This window comes from Clinocottus analis, unplaced genomic scaffold (assembly GCF_023055335.1).
Source record: "Clinocottus analis isolate CAN_PGR_092001 unplaced genomic scaffold, fCliAna1.0.p SCAF_12, whole genome shotgun sequence".
Classification (NCBI taxonomy): domain Eukaryota; kingdom Metazoa; phylum Chordata; class Actinopteri; order Perciformes; family Cottidae; genus Clinocottus; species Clinocottus analis.
The window spans coordinates 12,709,806-12,730,339 of record NW_027175843.1 but is presented as its reverse complement, the minus strand read 5'-3'; the positions used below and the strand labels follow the sequence as shown (position 1 = coordinate 12,730,339).

General features: G+C 41.0%; 1 protein-coding gene across 2 annotated transcripts in view; it reads right to left on the bottom strand.

The window, feature by feature from the left end:
- Positions 1-20,534, bottom strand: part of igf2bp2a (insulin-like growth factor 2 mRNA binding protein 2a) — a 47,298-nt gene that overhangs the window by 22,123 nt on the left and 4,641 nt on the right. The gene's annotated exons all lie outside the window — the stretch shown is intronic.

Below are 20,534 nucleotides of genomic sequence, written 5' to 3'. Positions count from 1 at the left end.
ATATCAGTAGATCATAATGCATTAGTATTGTTGATAATGCGTTATAGACATAGAAGCCATATGTGTTCCCAAAGTCAAAAATAAAACACTAAAATCAAGTAGAGTCACAGATGGATTATAAATATTGTAATTTTACATGATGAATAATCAATTGAAGAAGAACTTTGTGCATTTGATATGTAAATGACAACCAAGATGATAAAACCCCGAGCTGTCGAGATGAAAATAATTTGATATATATGGGCGTACAAATGTGTCTCTCCGGACAGTCATTTTGGGATACGGAGCTCCCACACAGGCTTCCACTCTCTCTTGTGAGCGTGTCAGCTCAAACAGCACAGCCACCCAAACCGCCTGCTGACCACAGGCTGTTAACAACTACATTAACGTGAGCGAGTCCAGCTCCGCAATGAGAGCTGCTGATTTAAAAAGCTACGGAGGCTGGCGGAGAAAAAAAGTCACACTGCTGAGCAACCGTATCCCCCGGAAGCATCATTTAAGGACAATTAAACGGAATTGCAGGAGGGAGACTGGAGGACGGAGTACAGAAATGAAGTGGAGGAAGAAAAGGTCATTTAAAAAAAATGATAAAGGGAGGTGGATCTAAGTTCAGCAAGATTCTCTACCGGGGACAATGAACGCACGGATGCAAGCATAAAACACTAAGTGAAGTCCTGCATCTTCGCTCGGTACTACATGCACGTGCTTACACACGCTAACACACATTACTACATTTACCACGCAAAAAGACTGCAGGTCAGAATTTCCTGTCAGCAGCAAAGAGAGCAGGAGAGGACCGAGCCAGCGGCTGGACATGAATGAATGAGTCTCTCATTGTGCTGCTTGAAGGGGCGGGGGGAGGGGAGGAGACACAAATAGAAACACAGTCACACGGATTTAGGACCTCCTCTCTCCTCTCCTAAAGTAACCATTCAAACTATTGTTAAAACATAGAGTAACAGAATATGTTATTACAATTAATTAAAAAAGGTACACAAATAGTTGAACCCGTTCAATTTCACATGTAAATGGCATTCATATGAATGCATCTGGACATCTATATATGTGTCTAAGAGGTAAAAATTTTCATAAATAAAACAGGAGAAATGAGTTACATGTTTTTTTTTTCCCTCTGTCGTGTGTCTCCTACAACAGAAACTAGTAGCAGACACAAAAGCCCAGAAAACCAAAACTATTCCCTGAGTGTACGGTGGCCTGCAAGCTTTCTGTCACTGACGATGGTTCAAAGCGAGTGGCTCGATGAAAGATCTCTCTTGGCACCCGGTATCCAAACAAGGCTAAACCAATACAAATCAGCCTGTACCACAAAAACACATCACCGTTTTTTAACGTAGTAAACAACCTCCCGCTGTCCAAAAGCAGCCGATCGCTGAAAAGCGTTTGGCCAGCTCCAAACCTCAAAACAGTCCCAAACTCTGGCATCCCCGAGTCGCCCAATAAAGAAACTAAAAGATCCTTTCATTCAGCATCCTCTACTTAAACAGCCCCGTGGATTCTTTTGGCCCAGCTTGCTATTGTGTTTTTACTAATTGATTCGCAAATGGATGTACTGACTACAGACGCCGAACTGAAGCACAGCGATGTCCTCCTCTGGATTCTTAAAGAAAGTTAGAGGGTTTGTTGTCAGAGGAGGACAACTCCTGCAGAAGAAACTTTTTTTAATCAATAATGTCTCCTCTATCTACGATCTATCAGCAAGACCATTGTGCCTTTACTTTCTTCTCTGTAGCTTGAATGTGTTAAAACAGGTTTATCTCATCCTGAAATATACAGGGCCAGCTCCCTGAATGGACATCCATCGGAAAAAGTGACAGTGTCTCCTGACAGTTCTTCAAGGTCTCATTTTCAGGATGCCTGTGGCTGCAGGCTAACCATAAGATCACTGCTTTCCGTCACTGTCTGTCTGTCTCCAGGGTAGGGAGAGGCCCATGATATAATGCCACCATGCAAAATATACTATTGTCTGTCTCCAGTGTTTAGGTCGAGCTACTACAGACATCAACTGTCCTTAGGTTATGCGTGGTGCTTTACAATCTGGGAATAACTCCATGGCCTTATATGAGGCAGCGGGCTTCTGCTAATATCTGTTTGTTTGCATTCAAGGTGAAGCCAGCGCCCCTTTCTCACTCCCCCTTTCCAAAGTCCAAAATGAGCTGCAGTAGAAGATTGAAGTCAACGGTTACTTAATGTTTGTTGAATGTGACCGAGCTGTCTGCTGTTGGTTTGGAGCAGCCAGCCAAGAAAAGGGAAAAAAAGAGAGAAAGCGTCTCAATTTCGGCCTTTAAATATCTGAGGGTGGCCATGTTCATTTGAAAAGCTAATATTTACTGCACCCACCTGCATGAGGTAAGAAACTGTGTATGGGAACACGCGTGCGTACTAATACACACACACACACACACACACACACACACACGCACACACACACACACACACACACACACACACACACACGCATGCATGCATGCGTAATAGGAATTTAACCTCTGAGAGGGCAGGCGGACAGAGGGGTGAGAAAGAGGGTATTCATCCCTCGCCAGAATTTAGCAATGTTCCTAAAAATGAACATCTGATCATCATAAGTGCTGAATTATACATTGAAAAACAGTTTTCCTAACTTTTGTTTTCGGCAGTCTTTTTACTTCTTTTTTTTTTTTGGATTAAAATTAAACATATTAAGCAACAGGAAGTGTCTCAGCCGGTCAGCATTGTGATGCATTAGTAAGTCCTGTCGCCCACAGCAATGAGGTCAAGGACAGAGAATCAAACCTTGATGTGGAGTTTGAATGTTCACTTGATTGATCACTGAGTTGACATAACTTTAATAGCGCTCCAACAATTAGTTGCTTTATCTAAAAATGTATCCATAATTTAAGGCCAAAGTGCTATAGTAGTTATTGCATTTCTTGGTCTTACCATGAAGCAAAATTATGTCTATGGGTTTCAATTGTTGGTCAGAATAAAGTAAAATGTTTGACGTTTTGGGCTCGAGGACATCGTGTCGGCCTTCTTTTTTCACTGTGCTCTAATGTTATATTCAAACAATTAATCAAGTAAATTACCAGCTGAATAATTAGTAAGTAAATGAACCGCCATAGTGGCAGCCGTGTAGTAAGGATGACAATGACTTCTCCACATTCATATGACCTGAAAGCAACTTCAAGAGTTTTGAATCATTTCCACATCATCTACAACTGTAGTCCGTCAAACATGAGTCACAGAGCTGCATGTGGGGAGAGATGATTGAATAAAGAGTGTGTGTCTGTCTTTGAAAGAAAACTGTCTTTGGCGGAGGCAAAGAAAAATAAAAGGATGAGACGTCAACAGCTACGGACAGTCTGGGAAGAATTATATCACAAATGATAGACTTAAAACATAACACAATCTAAAATATGGGACGCATTTACAAAATACTGGGGAGATTTTGTGAGATATGATCTATTCAACGACGACTACAAACTAACACATACGACAAGTTGTTATCATGTGACCTACACTTAAGTCCAGCAGCATGAGATATGTTACGATCTTTTACTTGAATTGAAGTAGCAATGTTATAAAAATATGAAACAAAACTCCTGCATTTAAAATCTTACTCAAGTAAAAGTGCAGAACTATGATAAACACTTTAATAACGTAATGTAATAAGTATAAATATACATAGCAAACGTATACTACAAGTTAAGCTACGTGATGAAAACATTTGCGAAAAAGAATTGAAGAGTTGCAGTGATGTGCTTTGAAAAGTTAGTAAAAAATGTTGTGCTTACATTGTATAAACATAAGGTTCCCAATAAAGTCTGGAATGACTTTAGAGTGATAGAGATACAAAAGGGCGATATGATATTTAATGAGCGACCTCTGATTGAAGTGAAGTCAATGAAGAAGAGCCTTCTCCTTGCATTCTTTCTAGTGGCCAGTAGATCAACTCATCTGGTTGCAAAAAGAAGTCAGATTGTAGAAAAGTCTATGATATAATAATCCTACTTCTTGCTTGATTTATAATTTAGGATTCATCACAACTGTTCTTCTGTAATAGATAAAGGGAAAGTATGAAACAGTATGAAATGGTTCATAAATACTAAACTACCTTTTGGTTTTAAAAAGCCCCGTAAAAATCTACGTCCGTCACATCATTAGAGTTGTAACACATAAAAGGTCAGAGCACTTTTTCTGATACCTTTTAGAGTTCCTGGATTGAGAGCTAAATCCTGTTCTTTTTTTAACAGAAACTTATAGGAGTGAATGATTAAACATTTCCTTCTCCGCTCAAGAATTCGGTCTAATGAGGCCTTTAAAAGCTTTGTTTACCTTTCCCTCAGTGCCCTGTGCGGATGCCCATGCTGTCAAAGATCGGCTCATAAGGCACGCTGTCTTGTGCCCAGCAGGGAAGCTCCATCTCTGGACCAATAGAAAAGGCATCCTAAATGGCCTTTCAGTCCAGCGGCCCTGTCCGGCACACACTGCCTCACAAACACTTCTGCACACACAGTCACCTTCGATAGAAACCTCACACCTTATTGTTTCTACATGGAAAATTCACCTGACTGATTATGTTTTTTCTCCATTTAACAGCAATTTTCTTTTCTCGCGTGTCCATTTAGCTGTCACTGCTCTCACCGACAGACTCTGCAAAAAGTCTTAAAGCTGTCTCGCCGTTGTTTCACACCAGCCACATATTTGCTGCTTAGCAAGATTATTTATTCCTTGTGATAAAATGGTGAGCAATATCACCAAAGCGCTTCGCTTGATGACAGACACAGGAAGTCCACATCTGTCCCGAAACAGTCTGATGAAAGACTCAATATCACACGCAAGATAATTGATGACTTTCCAACTGAAAGATGATCTGGCATTCATCACAGCCGTTTATATGAAGATAAAATAGGAAATGAAATCCTCTGCGGTCATAAATCCCACTGGAGGCATGCGATTATGCACCTATTACATGATCATATTACGAAATCTGTGTAATGCACTGTCCAAGTACTCATGTGTCTGCTTCTTTTATGTGTAGTGGTCCAACGTTTCAGTGCAGAGTGCAGCATAACGTGATCGTCTGATAATCAGCAGCATTGGCTACATGTGCATGTGCATGTGCTCTCACGTCATCAGCATTGTACAGACTGTAAAGCTCAAGGTAGACATACGTCCGCACTGTTCCTATTCCTTTCCATCTTACTCACACTGATAAATGGTCTATTAATATCCAGTCTAGAAGTGAAAAAAGCACTATCTTGTATGGGTCAGTTTAAGTGGTTTGAACAAGTAGTCTGGTGGTCCTTATACACCAGCCACAGACTTGTCTAATCTGAATTAACCCAATTTCTAGCTTTGACCCTTAAGCTCTTAAGCGCTTAAATGCCCTGAATCTCAGAGAGGAAGCAACAAGTCAACATTATTCAGTAGACCCAACTGGGGAGATGTCCCTCTGCTTTTCTTTTCAAACTATGGCGACGCTGCCACTGTGTCCCCATCGTGTTGTTCGATTAGGACAAGCTCTTTTCTTTTTGGTGCTCCTAGGAGCACATCTCTAGGGCTTATCCAATTGTTGTGGAGCACAGATGACAGGATTTGTATGAGAGAAGTGTCTGTGCATCGCTTTTGTCCTCCAGCCACAAAGATGTGTTGCTGTTTGTAGTCTGAAAGGACAAACAAACCCTAAAGTGATTCCTTAGCTCACCTGTTACCAAAGGCTGTAAAGGTGCATTACATCTATTAGACATACTGTACAGAGTCTGTTTGGATGTTGAGACTTCCCACATCTTGAGTTAGAGAAGTGTGTGTGTGTGTGTGTGTGTGTGTGTGTGTGTGTGTATATATATATATATATATATATATATATATATATATATATATATATATATATATATATATATATATATATATATATATATATATATATATATATGTACACACATGTATATACATATATACACATATATATATATATATATTTACATATACATATATATATATATATATATATATATATACATATATATATATATATATATATATATATATATATATATATATATATATATATACATATATCTATATATCTATATAGATATATCTATATATATATATACACACATACACATACAAACATATATGTATCATCGTATCATAGATTATATTATATGTTACTTGTACTTTAGCGATGCTGTTTGGTAGTGATAGAAGGACCATTGGTACAGTGTTCAATTTGTACACTTGCAAAAGTAGTGTGAATCATTCGGAAATAATAATTCCAATAACAAATTATCAGTAAATTGGGTTTCAAAGGAGCTTTTTGTTCAACGACGGTGCTTCACGACCTCTGGAAGATCCAGCAGCAGGAACCTTCTGATTACTAGATGACCGCTCGTCCTTCTGAGCCAAACAGATGGTCCATTAACTATGTTTTGAATAATGTCATAGAAGATCAGGACTGAAATAGAGATTGAATGTGTGTTCTTTACCGTGGAAACAATAATTGGCAAAGTAATATCAACCGCTAAGACCCAACATTGTATTCAACTTTGGTGAAAGGTCTGCAGGTGAGGAACTATAGTGCAACCCTTAACCATGTCCACCTAAATAATATTATAGTATAGTGCTCGCTGAGAGTCAAGAATCATTGTAATTGTTATACTTAGAATATAGAAACAATATAAGATTGTTGAGCTATTGTGACGATGGGTTTTAAATTGATACGGTTCGCGTGTCAGCTGGTTTAGTGACGCATCCAGCAGATATTTGGAGCAACATCAGGAGCAAGTGGTTGTAAACATTTGGAGCTCCGCCCAAAGCTTCCCCCAAAGGACATCCTCCATGGGGGAAGCTTTCTTTTCCCACAATTCCTGCAGTTATATGCACTATTTTCAATTTTCTACATAATTTGGGAGGAATTTGGTTGATACTAAAGAAACAAATCCCCCTGTAGTCTTAATTTCCCAAATATATGATATTATTTCCCAAGCCATAGAGCTTTGGCTCTATTCAGTTGCAGGTTCAGCCAGAGAAACTAAAGGGCTATTACACAAAGTTTAAGGTTTTATTAAAAACCTTAAAGATTTGGGGCGTTTGGGAAAGCATTGGTGGATGGAGGTCCAGAACGCTAAACGCTCCTTAAAGCTAAAAGGGACTGGTGATAATTATTTGTGGGTTCATCACAATACCTTTCACATACATGTAGTTTCTTGATCCAGTGTTGCATGTACAAATAGTGACTATAGCAGCTAACTGAATTAATGATCTTCCTAATTATGATAACAAAACATATCACATCATATTGCTTGTATTTGAGGTTGAATGAGAATCTTCAAAAACAGAAAATTGCTTATTTCTCCCTAAAGGAGGAAGATTTAGTGGCATCTCATGGTAAAGTACAGCAAAATTAAGGTCCTTTCGGCCAGTAGGTGGCCTCCAGGTGAAATACAGACAATAAAGAACTTCTCTCGAGCCAGTGTTTTGTTTGTCCTTTCTGGGCTACGGGTAAGCTGGTGGTCTTCTAAGGAACTGCTCTTAATCTATATATGAACAACACATTTAAAGGTATTGAAAACATAAAGATTATTAGTTTCAGGTGATTGGACCTGAATGAAAACTTAGTTATGAGTATTACATACCATTTCTGACAATAAATCCACCTTAAACCTTCACACTGCTGCTTCAAATTACAAAACAGAAACAAAACAGAGACAAAAACTAGGCAGTCCCTGGCTCATCTAAAAAAAAAATACATTTACTGTACTGATATTTCAAAAGTAATAACAATTGCCGCCAGTGACAGTTTTCTTCCATTCATTCTCATTAAATCCTTTCATTTCTCCCGGCCTGCATTACCATTAATCAAGGATCTTTCTGCCCATCCTCTAACTAAGAAAACCTGGCTCTGCTCTTCTTCATTGCTCCCTAACCACACGTTTTTCACACCAATCCTGCAGAATGAACCAAGCTGCCGCTCCACGGCTCCGCTAACCATCTTATCTCAGCGTGCATCGCGCTCTGGTACCTGCTTCTGTTTCTCCTTCCAGCCCTCAGCGGGTGAGAACTCATCAGAATTCAACAGGCTCACCTGCCCGCCTGTTTCTCTTCACACATTATTTTTTTTTTTATGTGCCACCGAGGCAGGGAGGCACAGGCAGGTGGGCACACGCTGCTCTAATGGAAGCCACAGCCTTCTTGTTGACGCCTGTCTGCTCCTCGCTGTCGATGCTCACTCAGCTGCTTAATAGAAAGGTGTAAATATGGAGAGACGGCACGTTGTTGCTTCATCCACCACGTGTGGTACAAAGTGCATCGACGAGGTCTATTGGTGCGCAGGGAAATTTCAAGCAGATTAATATTTTGTAACAGGGAAGGATTCAGTGTCACGTGACGGGGATAATTACAAGTGACTCAATAGATTTTAAATGACCCAGGTGAAGCGAGACAATCCTGTTTGAGATCCACTGACTTGAGACACTGTTTCACTCGGATTCAGTCTTTACTCATTATCAAGTGTGTCAAAAGAAGCTAAGTTTTAGAGGCTGATTTTCACGACACGTCAGCTCAAAGATATGCAGATAGTGTCGTAAAAAAATGAAGAAAATAACTTCTTTCCAGTAAGTATAATATACAATTGCTCTGCGATAGGGAGCTCATAAATGGCCATGTGTTGGTCTGATACACCTGCCTGGACAATGAAACATTATTGAAAAGATATTTTCAAGATCATCTAAACCACAAAGACACATCTGAATTGGGAGCTTCCACCCCACATATGTATTTAAATACACAACACGTTGGTTCTAGTCAGCTCTTTGAGCAGTTAAAATATTATATATAATATAAAGGTCCAAAAAACAAGTCTGTGTCTGAAATAGTTTTTCCACAAAAACTTAAATTGTGTGCTGCACACAAAAGTCCATTGTCAGTGTAAGTGCGCTGGAGGTTTCCACATCACACACACATTAGATTTCATATTGGATCGTGGTTGGTTTCCAAACTCCAAACTCTGAGGTGTAAAAACATTCAAGGTGTGAATAAAGCCTTCTTATGTTTAATTGCACATAAATCCTTTTGTACAATGAAAGTAAAATATCCGAGTGAAGAAACAATAAGCAAAATAATTTATATATACAAATTTGAGTGTAAGGGCACGTTAAAAATTGTGTGTGTGTATATATATATATATATATATATATATATATATATATATATATATATATATATATATATATATATATATATATATGTGTGTGTAGATATATATACATATCTATGTGTATATATACATATATATATATCTATATATATATCTATATATATATATATATATATACATATATATCTATATCTATATATATATATATATATATATATATATATATATATATATATATATATATATATATACATATCTATATGTATATATACATATATATATATATGTAGATATCTATGTGTAGATATATATAGATATAGATATATATAGATACATAGATATATATCTATATATAGATATAGATATAGACCAACAACCAACCTTACAACAGCCCAAACTAAACAACTGTTCATAAATGTGATGGACAGGAAACATTATGTGCATTTGTTCCTGTTCAGAAGTCATTTCTGCTAACCATACACAATGCAGCGAACATTCAATGAGCTGCAATTACAGCGTTTGGTTCAATTTACTGGTGCTAAAACCACTGCCCTTGCCACTGAGCCGCAAGCGTCGGACTAAATGAATAAATAAACAAGCAGAAAGATGATTCAAGAGGACTTGCAGAGTCATGTGCGGCGCTGCTCTGTCCTGCGCACATCAAACGCCTGCCTGCTCCGTCACACTGCTACTTCGCTAACCGAGGAGTCCTCTGAGCCCCCCTCACGAAGCCCATAGTCAGCACTGTCACTGACAGGCACGCAGGGAGCCCACGGGGACACAGCTGACACGCAATCACACACATCTAACACGGACACACACACGCACACACACACACACACACCAATGTATGACTGGCACGCCTACTCTTTGCTACATGCACACACTGATGTCTTTTCTGTGTCTCTCTCACACACCTCGGTGCTAAGAGCTCCTGACAGGGGGCTACCAGCTCATACTGTGTCGGTGCAGTGTGGGTCCGCTGTTAGCTGCTCCTCATGGCTGCTGCTGTTGCTTTATGTTGAGTTGTGCAGCTCGCTCCTCAGCTCTCATCCTTTAATCTGCCGACCATGAGGTATTATACTGGGGCTGGGAGGATGAGCCCGGCCGCCATAGGTGTAGCAGGTGTGGCAGAGTTAACCAGGATCAATACCGCATGCAAACCACTTAACATTAAGAAAGCCCTCCAACTGTTTCACTGCATGCCTCCTGCTAGTCTACAGTCTTTTTCTCACGGTCCCTCTCTCGGCCCATCTCACTACTCCCTTCAGCTCCCTCTGGAGAGCGAGCTTTAATTGTTCACACACACATGAACGCACTACCTCTGCTCTTTCCCTTCTTCTCCCCGCAGAGGGAGTGAAAATGGAGGTGACTGAAGAGCCATCCACTGAGAATCAGAAACATTGACTGACAAATCTTGTCAATAAGCAGCATTTTTCAAAACTCTCCTGCCCCTCCTGCCATGTCATGGCTGCTGTCACTGAGGAGTTCTCATTTTACAAAAAGCGGCAGAGCAGAGCTTTGGGAAACAGCGAAACACCCACTGGGTTTCTCAAGCACAGGGTCGAGGACTGGTGCCAGGTCGGGTGACACTGGCTGACACGGACGTGTTTTTTTGTTGTTTTTTTTACTTTAAATGTATTTATTTTATTGGATCATATTGTCAATACTATTATGGAGTGTGTAACAGTTGTTTTAGCCTTTTATGTTTGTCAATATTTATTGAATATGTATTTAAATCTCAAACAGGCTCAGAAAACTTAACTTTTCATTCTTTTCAATATTTTCTTGAAAAACTTGAAATAAGGAATAACTAATTTAGGGAAATGCTCGACAGACAAATTCCAATGAACAATATTGTGAATTGCAGCCTTGAAATATTTATTAAAATGCTTCAGCACTCCTAATAAATGTAGAGACCTTGTGGTTAATAATAATGAATGTGAAAAACAAACAAAATCAAGGATAAATGAACAGTTATCTATCATATTTATCCGTTTACAATTGCAAATATAGGAAAACAGAACATGCGAGACAAAAAAAAACAGATTAAAATAATTGCATACCGGCAGCAAATTTACACAAGTGACTAAAGTGTAGTAAAGTAAATAAAGTGTCGTAAATTCGATAAATCATCAAGAGATCTACAAGGTGGTGGGATTATCTATACAGGACACACTTGTGCAGGGTTGTGAGGACAGCACAAATGGGTTTAAGGTTAAAATTACATCAATCGCAGCTCTAAGCATTAGAGAGGCTGGATTATATTTCCGGACCGCAGAGGGCAGAGAGGTACAAAAGTAAGCGTGGAAAACAACACATTAGTGTTTTCCTCACTGTAAAAGAGCAGTTTTTGTTGTTTATGGGTGATCAGCTCTACTATGGTTGGAGTCACATGAATAAGGGCCTCCAATGCATTAATTACATACGTAGTGCGCCTCTCAAAACCTTGAATCATCTTGTGTGACGTGACTCACAAGTGGCTGAACTGGCATTATCCCTGTCAGACTGTAATCCTGCGGCTAAAATGGCTCCAAATCCCGACCTACTCTCTGAAATGAGGCAAGCGGGTTGAGGAAGAAAAGTTGACGCCGAGGATGGTTCAGACGAAGAGTTATGTGCGCGCGTGTGTGTGTGTGTGTGTGTGTGTGTGTGTTCCGGGGACACGTTCGGAGGACGCCTGCATGCTGTGTGGGAATGTAATATGGAGACTAATTCCATTATCGGAGACGCTCCCAGGGTTTCAAGCCCTGATCAATATGCGATAAATACTTGAGTAAATATCCTGAATTGACATCGATACCTTAAGTTAGGAAGCCCGAGCTCCACTGCAGAGGACAGCGGTAGGAACTGCCTGTTGTGTGGGCAGCATTTAAAGTGAGACAGAGAGGGCGGGGGAGAATTATTGGTGATTGTGAGGAAGCCTAAGGGGAAGGTTGGTTGGTAGCTCTTGTATACATGTGACTATAAGGCACTCAGTAAACGTCTGCCGAGGCAGAGCGAAAAAGCCACAGCCTCCATGACGGGTTTTGTTTGTTTACTGTTCGTCTTCCAGGTTTGATTTTCGGACAAAAAACCCCACCGTATGAATGAAACGTTACACAAGCACAGTAGTGAGGTTAAAAGCTAACCGAACACATGTCAGTTTACCACCCAAGGCTCAATATCAAAGGATCAATAACAATTAGAGACGGTCTGTGTTTTGCTAGACAGGATATTCAAGAGGGCAGTTCACTAAATTAACAACTATTTCCAGCCCCACTTGAGCTTGTGACTCTCCTCCACACAGAAACACCAAAACAAATCTGTAAGCATTTACAGGCCGACTGCTTTCATCCTTCCTGGCAGAAAACATACGAGGCTGGTTCCCCTCTTTAACAAACACTGTGTCGAAGTTTAAGGGGCTTATAGGAGTGAGGGCTGACCTAAAAACCTGTCCATGAGACAGACAAGTCACAACTGCTCTGAAAAGCAACAGGCAGTTTTATGAAACGCAAATCAGAGCTGCGTTGTGTCTGATGGCATTTCTGTTATTTGCACTGACGTTTAGTGATCTGCCGGTGTGTGTGTGTGTGTGTGTGTGTGTGAGTGTGTGTGTGTCTGAGAGAGAATCATGTGCCTTAAGGGTAGGGATGTGCCTGCTTTGAAGATGTGCGGTGATAGGGAGGAAGAAGCAATACTGTAAATGCTCTTCAAATGCCTGAGGTGGCCGGGCATCCATCAAAGAGCGCAACAACTACACTTGAAGCAGGGAAAACAAACACAAGTCCTGTTCTGTTACTATTGTTTAAGTGCGGCATATTTTATGTCTCATCTTCAGCGTCTCCACATCCAAACCACTGTCTCTTTGACATCAAACCTGCCTTTGAAGCCTGCCATTCTACGTCTCTGTAATTTATTCTCCCGCAACATCGAGCGTTGGGAAGCCGTCCTGCCTGGAGTCACTTCTCACACCACTTAAAACAAAACCATCTCAGCAACCATCTCTGAAATGAACTGTTGCCTCCCACTCAGGGGAACGGCAGGAACAAAAAGGCACTGTACAAACACACACATTATGCAATGACATAGACACACGCACACACAACGTCGACTGTTGTCAAAGAGTTCCTCTCGTGGTAACCACGACTAAGAATAAACGGCCTGTCTCTGTTACACTATCTGATAGGGTGACTCACATTCAGCTTACAGTACATAACATAGAGTTGTAGGCTACACTATTTACTCCCGGTCATGCTAGCACACAGCTGCGCCGCTACAATGTGCCAGGGGAGCTGTGACATTGTGAGCTGGAAGGAGGCGGTGAGACAATGCACGCACCCTAGGTGGTTCACATGACATGGTACGCGGACACAAAACATGCGCATGCTGGGAAGAGGAGGAGGACGGAGGGCAGACGAGCGGCAAATGCTGCAGTGTAGAGAGCGTGTGACTCTCCGTGGAGCGAGGAGGCAAACGACAGCTGCATCTTGTGGAATTCAGAAATTATGAAAAAAAGGAAATCACCTGATCATGCACAGAGCGATCGTGTTGATGCTCCGTAAATATAGGGGGGGGGGGGGGGGAGGCGGGCGGGGGAGTAATCTTACAAGACCCCATTAACTTTTGCAAACCTCCAACAAGAACTCATGCATGGCTGCATCGGCATCAAATATTTAAAATCCCGGTGCGCCGAAGATCTGCCGTTGGCGTGTTGGTTTTTTTTTTTCTTCTTTTTTAAAGGCAAGATCGTGCTCTGCTATACGGGCACTCTTCAATTTGAATTGAATTTGTGTCAGTGTTCGCTTCATTTAACCTGACAGGGATGGCAATTCATCAGTCAGCGTCACGATGTCGTTTGCATGCAGGAGACAGAGCTGCTGCATGTCTGTAGGCAACAGCTGAAGACAGATGGCAACAAAAAATATCAAGAACTCATTACTAAACACAAACGCTCAATCAATCTCACGTACATTTTGTCCGTTTCATTCGTGACGTTTTTTACTTGTAATAACAGCCCATTTAAAATGGGCACGGGGAACATCTTGAAAACCTCAGTATTGCCATCGTACTCCTCGTGTAGGCTATAGTAGAGGTACCACAGCAACCTCTGCACCCATGGGAACCCCTGAGCATAGACGGTTTAGTGAGATGCACACAGATTGAACACTTCATTTCACTCGAAGGTAATATTAGCCGAGGGTCATTAAGACAGCAACTATTTACGAACTGTTTCTTCCTCATTCTGCCCGTGTGCGTGCGGCTCTCTGCAGTGGCTGTCTGAGAGCACTCAGCTGCACCCTGACGTTCGGTGTGAAACAATCAAAAAGGGACTCCCATGAGGTTTTGCTTTTCTTTTTTTTTTTACGGTGCAACTTTCTTCTTCCTTTTCTGTCGTTCCATCACTCTCTTACTCTCGCACTACGACTGACTGGGTATTGGCATGTACTGGGTCACTTGGCAAGGATGCAGATGGAGCTGTACTCTCTACTCTCCAGCACCTGCCTGGCCCACATTACCGACTCATCTCCCGGCTCAGCAAATCATAGCGGGATCAAGCCCAACTAAACAACAAGCTGTATGGCGTATCACATTTTGCCAATTGCTTCAAACTACTTCTGCTGAAATCAAACGACACAGCTCAGTTCTATGAAAGCTAAGGGATGGATGTTCAGAAATGTGGACGAATAGAATGACATTAAAAAAGAAAATGATAACGGCGCAATTTAAAAAGAGATTGTCATGTTTAAAACTTGACAAGAATCTAAATCATTATCAGAATATCTCAACAGTTATGGTCCACTAATTATCTTTCTTGCCGTGAGTTAGATGAGAAAACCAATACCCCTCTCATATTTGTATGCAACAAATACCGAGTGGTATATTAACTCATCTGAGCAGGAAGACCAGAAACAAGGAGGAAGCGCACGTCTGTATGCTCAACTCCTATCTTCATATGAAATAAACAAGCAATCCACTCAGGAATCAGATCATAGCCAAAAGATCAGTTCACAATCTCCTCCTGAAATGGGAAGACAACTTCACCATCATCCAGAAGAAAGCTCACCAAAAATGATTGAGACCATTATTAAATGATCTATTACAGAGCAGTAATAGAATATGTGCTTGAGCTGTGCGCAGTTTAGAAATTGATTGGCTGAGTACTTCATTTCTTAACCATATCAGATCTGTATCCAGGACATTTTAAAAGCACTCCTCTCCACTTTCCGTACCAGTGTTTCTAAAACTTTCCCAAACACTTTTAAAAAAGCAACAACAAAAACATGGCGAAAAAATTCCCAATAGGCCTCATGTACAAATAAAGAGAAGAGGGAATGTGTGCGTAATTCAGCGTTCCTACATATTTTTTACAACACGTGTTAAATACCTGAGACAAATGAATGAATTAGATGAAGTGAGCAGAGTCTCGCTTTTTTCTTCTCATCGGTAAACACTAGCCTTTTATGTTAAATTCAATGTTTTACGTAGGCTACATCTATCCAAACATTACGAACATTCAGCCTCAAATGTGAACGACTGTAGATCAAAATGTTGATCAAAGACGATGGAATTAATTCTACAAATTTATTTGGCGACCTTAACAAAATCTCCTGCAATACTGGACTTTGTGAATGACATCGCTATTCAGTCTTCTACTTTTAGGTAAAAGTCTTCACGGTATAAAGGTGTCCCTCTAATATATAATTTATCCTGAAGAAATCTGCATCCCAAATGCTTCAAGGGTTATTACATAAAAGAGCAAATGCACTTTAACTTCAAGAGCATGACCCATCTGGTTGTGCTATTGTCATTAATGTATCTTCACTGTGCAGTAATTGTGGCAGAGAGGTTTGTGATTTTATTATTATACGTTTTATTGTTGAGCACCCCAAAACATATTCCTAATTTTCTGTGGTTAAGTTTAATGGGACGAGATAATGTTGAAATATCCCTTAAATAAGTTGTATCAAACTACCAGCAGGTGACTGGATATACGTTAGGCTACAAACTCATTGAGGGGCCAAAAGCAGTTAATAAGGAGGAAATACTGGATGTGACAATAGACACACTGTCACTCTGAAACCCTGCTGTTTGTGAGCAGACCCCTCAGCCTCTGTTGAGAGAGGCCAGAAGCCGAAAGCAGCCTCGCTGACAGAGGGGGAAATACTGCCCTCTATCAGCGGTGCTCATGTTTCCCCCACGCAGGAGCACACACACACACACACACACACACGCACACGCACACGCACACACTGAGAGGAAAGCATGCACGTGGGTCATGCACACGTCTTTCACTCGGAAGTCTTCTCTGTGTCTTCCTCTTCCGTCAGAGACAGTGTGAATTAGAGGAAACACAATGGTCAGACTGTGCTCCAGGTTGTGTTGGAGGCTCAGCTGTGTGTGGACCATACTGTAGAAGACTGTTCTGCTCTGTTCTGTTCGGAAGGGAGGGGGGATTTTCCCAGCTTCCGTTGCATACATATGGAAGAGGATGGAAATGGTGGCTCCAAGTGGGTTTATGAATAAGAAAGGTCACAAACGGGCTGCGGCGGTGACATAGATGGACAGCCCACTCAGCAGTTTTCCCCGCAGTACTTGGGAGAAGAAAAGGAGCACATGGAGGTTTCTGTGGAGCTGGAGCTGTACACAGCTTTATGAAGGCACCTTACCAGGCACTTCACTGTCATATAAAATCAGCACTCTAACCGCCGCGCCGCCCATAGCGTCAGCCAGCAACACACAGCTGAACTGCCCTCATGACCAGTAGGCAGTTTCCACTCTCTTGGGAAATGGGTAAAAATTACAGTGTCCCAAAACTGACGGCAGTTTATAGCAAATGTAAGCTGTAATCGTAGGACGCTGACAGTAATATCAGAAGATTTGATAATGATGACTTGTTGGGGGAATCTTAAGGGTGTTGCATGCGATAAACTCAACTTTTGTATGGTGTTCGGTACACTGGAGGACTTTGGGTTCATTTCTGAAACCTTCATCATTAGAGCTCTCCTCCTATAACCAAGCAAAACACTCAAAACGGGTTCCCATGGCAACATGGAGAACCTAACCTGGAACAGTCGGGGAACTGAATACAGTGCTACCTGTAAACACACAAGGACACACATATTCACAAGAGCAATGCCGCAGTTTTGCTCCAAAATCAAGGTGCTGTTAATGTCAGATGTCTGTTTCTTTTTCTATTGTATCTATTTTGACTTTTACAGAGAGCTGCCATTTTGCATTTTAAAAAAAAACACCTCTACATGGGAAAAATGGCACATGCAAAACAATACATGCGTATTATTTTATATTATTACACCGTATCCAGATGTTCCTGGAAGCAGGGGCAGCTTTCAAGAAGAGTTGAATCGGGGAGACAGGCATTGTTTTAAAGGAGGGCACATTTGTAAAGGGAGAAAAAATGTCAGGCCTGCAAACTCCAGTGGAATAAGAAATGTGACAGTTGTGTGAATAGCGTTTTGCTTTGCAACAAATCCCTTTAAGCATGTTGCCATTGGGCCAAACTATGCTAAAGTAGTAAGGAAGAACTACACATCGAATTATCGCATTCTACACTTCCTGTTGCCATATGATGTTAATACAGGTGACTTTTTTTTCAAACAAATTTTTAGTGTTTGTAAACAAGTTTGATTCAGTCAAATCCTTTGGCCCCTCGCTAACCATGACACAATATATATATATATATATATATATATATATATATATATATATATATATATATATATATATATATATATGTTTTTTAGGATGTAGGAAGAGAAGGTTCTGGCTCACTTTGGAAAGTTACGTTACTGAAGTTCAGTTAAATAGCAACATTTCAAAATCCCTTTGTTTAATTACAACTATGAGGTCAAGCAGGGTCCTGTGTGAAGCTTCAGGCCAGCAGCATTTCCAGCTTGAGGCTCTAAGCCAGTGTAACGGAGCCTCTTCACGGGCCTCGATCCATACCACTCAACCTGCTCGTATATGATTGGCTGCATGTAAGCATTACGGCCCGTGGCTCACACTGATTGGCTGTTGGACGTTTTCGCCATATTCATTTCACCTGCTCAAGACCCATCAGAGCTATAATGTTCCAGCAGGGTTATATGGTGTTGATATGGGACAAGGACGGGGTCTGGCTGTGTGAGAAATGCCACCTGCTGTGCGCCTCAGCTGCCCATCCTTCCATGGAAACCACACCCATAAGTGCCCACAGGGAGCACTGGCCCACTGAGAGATGAGTAACACTGAAGTTCACATCCGGCATTTAGCATTCAGGTTGGATATTACTATTTTTTTCCAGTTTTTCTAGTGTGTGTGTGTGTGTGTGTGTCCCTCCACGCATGCAGCGCGCACACAGACAGAGGGATCAACAAAGAGATATCGAAGAAAAAAAAAAAGGAGAGACAGCACAGCTGTTACATTTTTAAATTACTTCCCTCAATAGGAACTTGGGTACAAACTGCGAAGACACTTGTAATCATTATTTATAATTAATGAAATATTCACATGAAGCACATTTAAGATCATTCCAGCAATTCATCAAACCCTGCTTAGCTCAAACAGCGTCCTCAAACATCTGCTCGAACCAAATGTTGGTGTATTTGGTAGAATACTGTGACGGTAATCACAGACAGGTATACACAATGTACTCACTGTCAGCACTGAAATGAAACAAAGCGGGTGCCGAATTTGAACTTTGTATCTTATTTTCCGTTAGCAGAAAATAAGATATAAAGTTCAACAAGTCAATAAGAATGAAGAAAAATGGTCTAAGTGGTTCAATTCAAGAAGGCTTCATGCCTCTCATCTAATCAATTAGCGTTTATTTTACCACTCGGTCCTCTTCTTTACCTTCCTAATTCAATACTGAGAGGTAATGCCTACCGGTCCAGTCAGAAATAAAAACAGGCAGAAAAAGCATCCCCTCCATCTCGTGATTTTCGTATTAAGAGAAAAATGTGGGACTGGGTACGGTCAGCTGGAGAAACCCTCCTCATCTCGGCCACACCTTCCACAGCTCCTCGGCGCTGCTCCTCAGAGTCATCTATAATTACTGAACTCCTGGTTATAATGAGTGTAATTCTGCAGTAAGATATAATAAGTAAGTAAGATACTCATGCAACAGGTTGGAGGGGAATATGAATGACAGCTAGGAAGAATTGAGAAAATGGTCTGTTCAGTTGCTGCTGTGATGCGCATCCAAGTGTCTGTTCAAAGGAGGAGATTCCAACTCTCGTGGAGCTAAAACAGCGATCCTCCAGGTCTGATAGAAACACAATACATTTACAATGCTCTCACATCTTATCTCGCCACTCCCTTAAGCTATGTGCTCATGTCTTTTCCCAATTCAGGGGGAAAATATACTACTCCACTGTCATGAAAAGTTCATAATTGTGATACAAATCTAGCAGCATTATGGAGAAGGGCTCAAATTTAAATTCAGCAGCTTGAATGAACTCAAAATAAAAGACTACAGCTAATACCTGAGAAGTAGATATTCACTATTTCTGTAAGTATTTACAGAGAACTTTCTCATTTGGCTTTTTTCTTTTTTCTTTTCACACCTCATGAGCATTATTTCACACAATAAGGGCTCAGTCAAAGATAATTTGTTCTGCAACAGAAAGTCTGCTTCACTCTTAATGAGACAGACAAACCGTAAGTTAAAGAGACACCGACAAAGCTCTTTGAGGCATAAAATCATAGTGAGGGGACAACTCGGGGATAAGCTCCCCTCACTCCACGAAACAGATTGCTCTGCGCGATCCCTCAGGTGAGGGGAGGCATGAGGAGGTAGGAGGAAGATGCAGCGGATGTGGCTTTGGAAGGGAGCAGCGCAGTGCCTCCTGCTATCAGTCTGAACACAACCAGAGTATAAATTGGAGAGCTTCCCCTACACCCAGGATCAACTGGGGAGTATTAATGGATTCAAAGTGGATCAACTGACGGCTATCGGATTTCGCTGTTTTGACTCGGTGTGCACTGACGACCCAACTCACACATGTGCATGTGTCCCACTGTGGTGCATTGCAGATGTTTACACTCATGTCTTGGTTTGTGTCCTTTTGCGGGGGAAAAAAAAAGTGGTATTGTATTTAATTTTGCTTCCTCAAAGCAACATTAGGCTGCAAACTTGGATTTATTTGAAGAACACCAAGAGTTCCACCTGCGTTTATTGGGATGCAGCCTAATGGAGAGTAACACACAAGTTAGGATTCGTGTTAGAAGTCAAAGCTGTAGAGATATCATTAGAAGCAGGTAGCTCTGGTTTTTGTTACTATCAAGGGCTGAACAAGCAAGTAAACAAACGTGTATACCTTTCAGGAAGACAGCTTTAAATGTGTTAGCCCCACGACGACAAGGCTGTCTTCACATGCTTGACATTACTCATTGA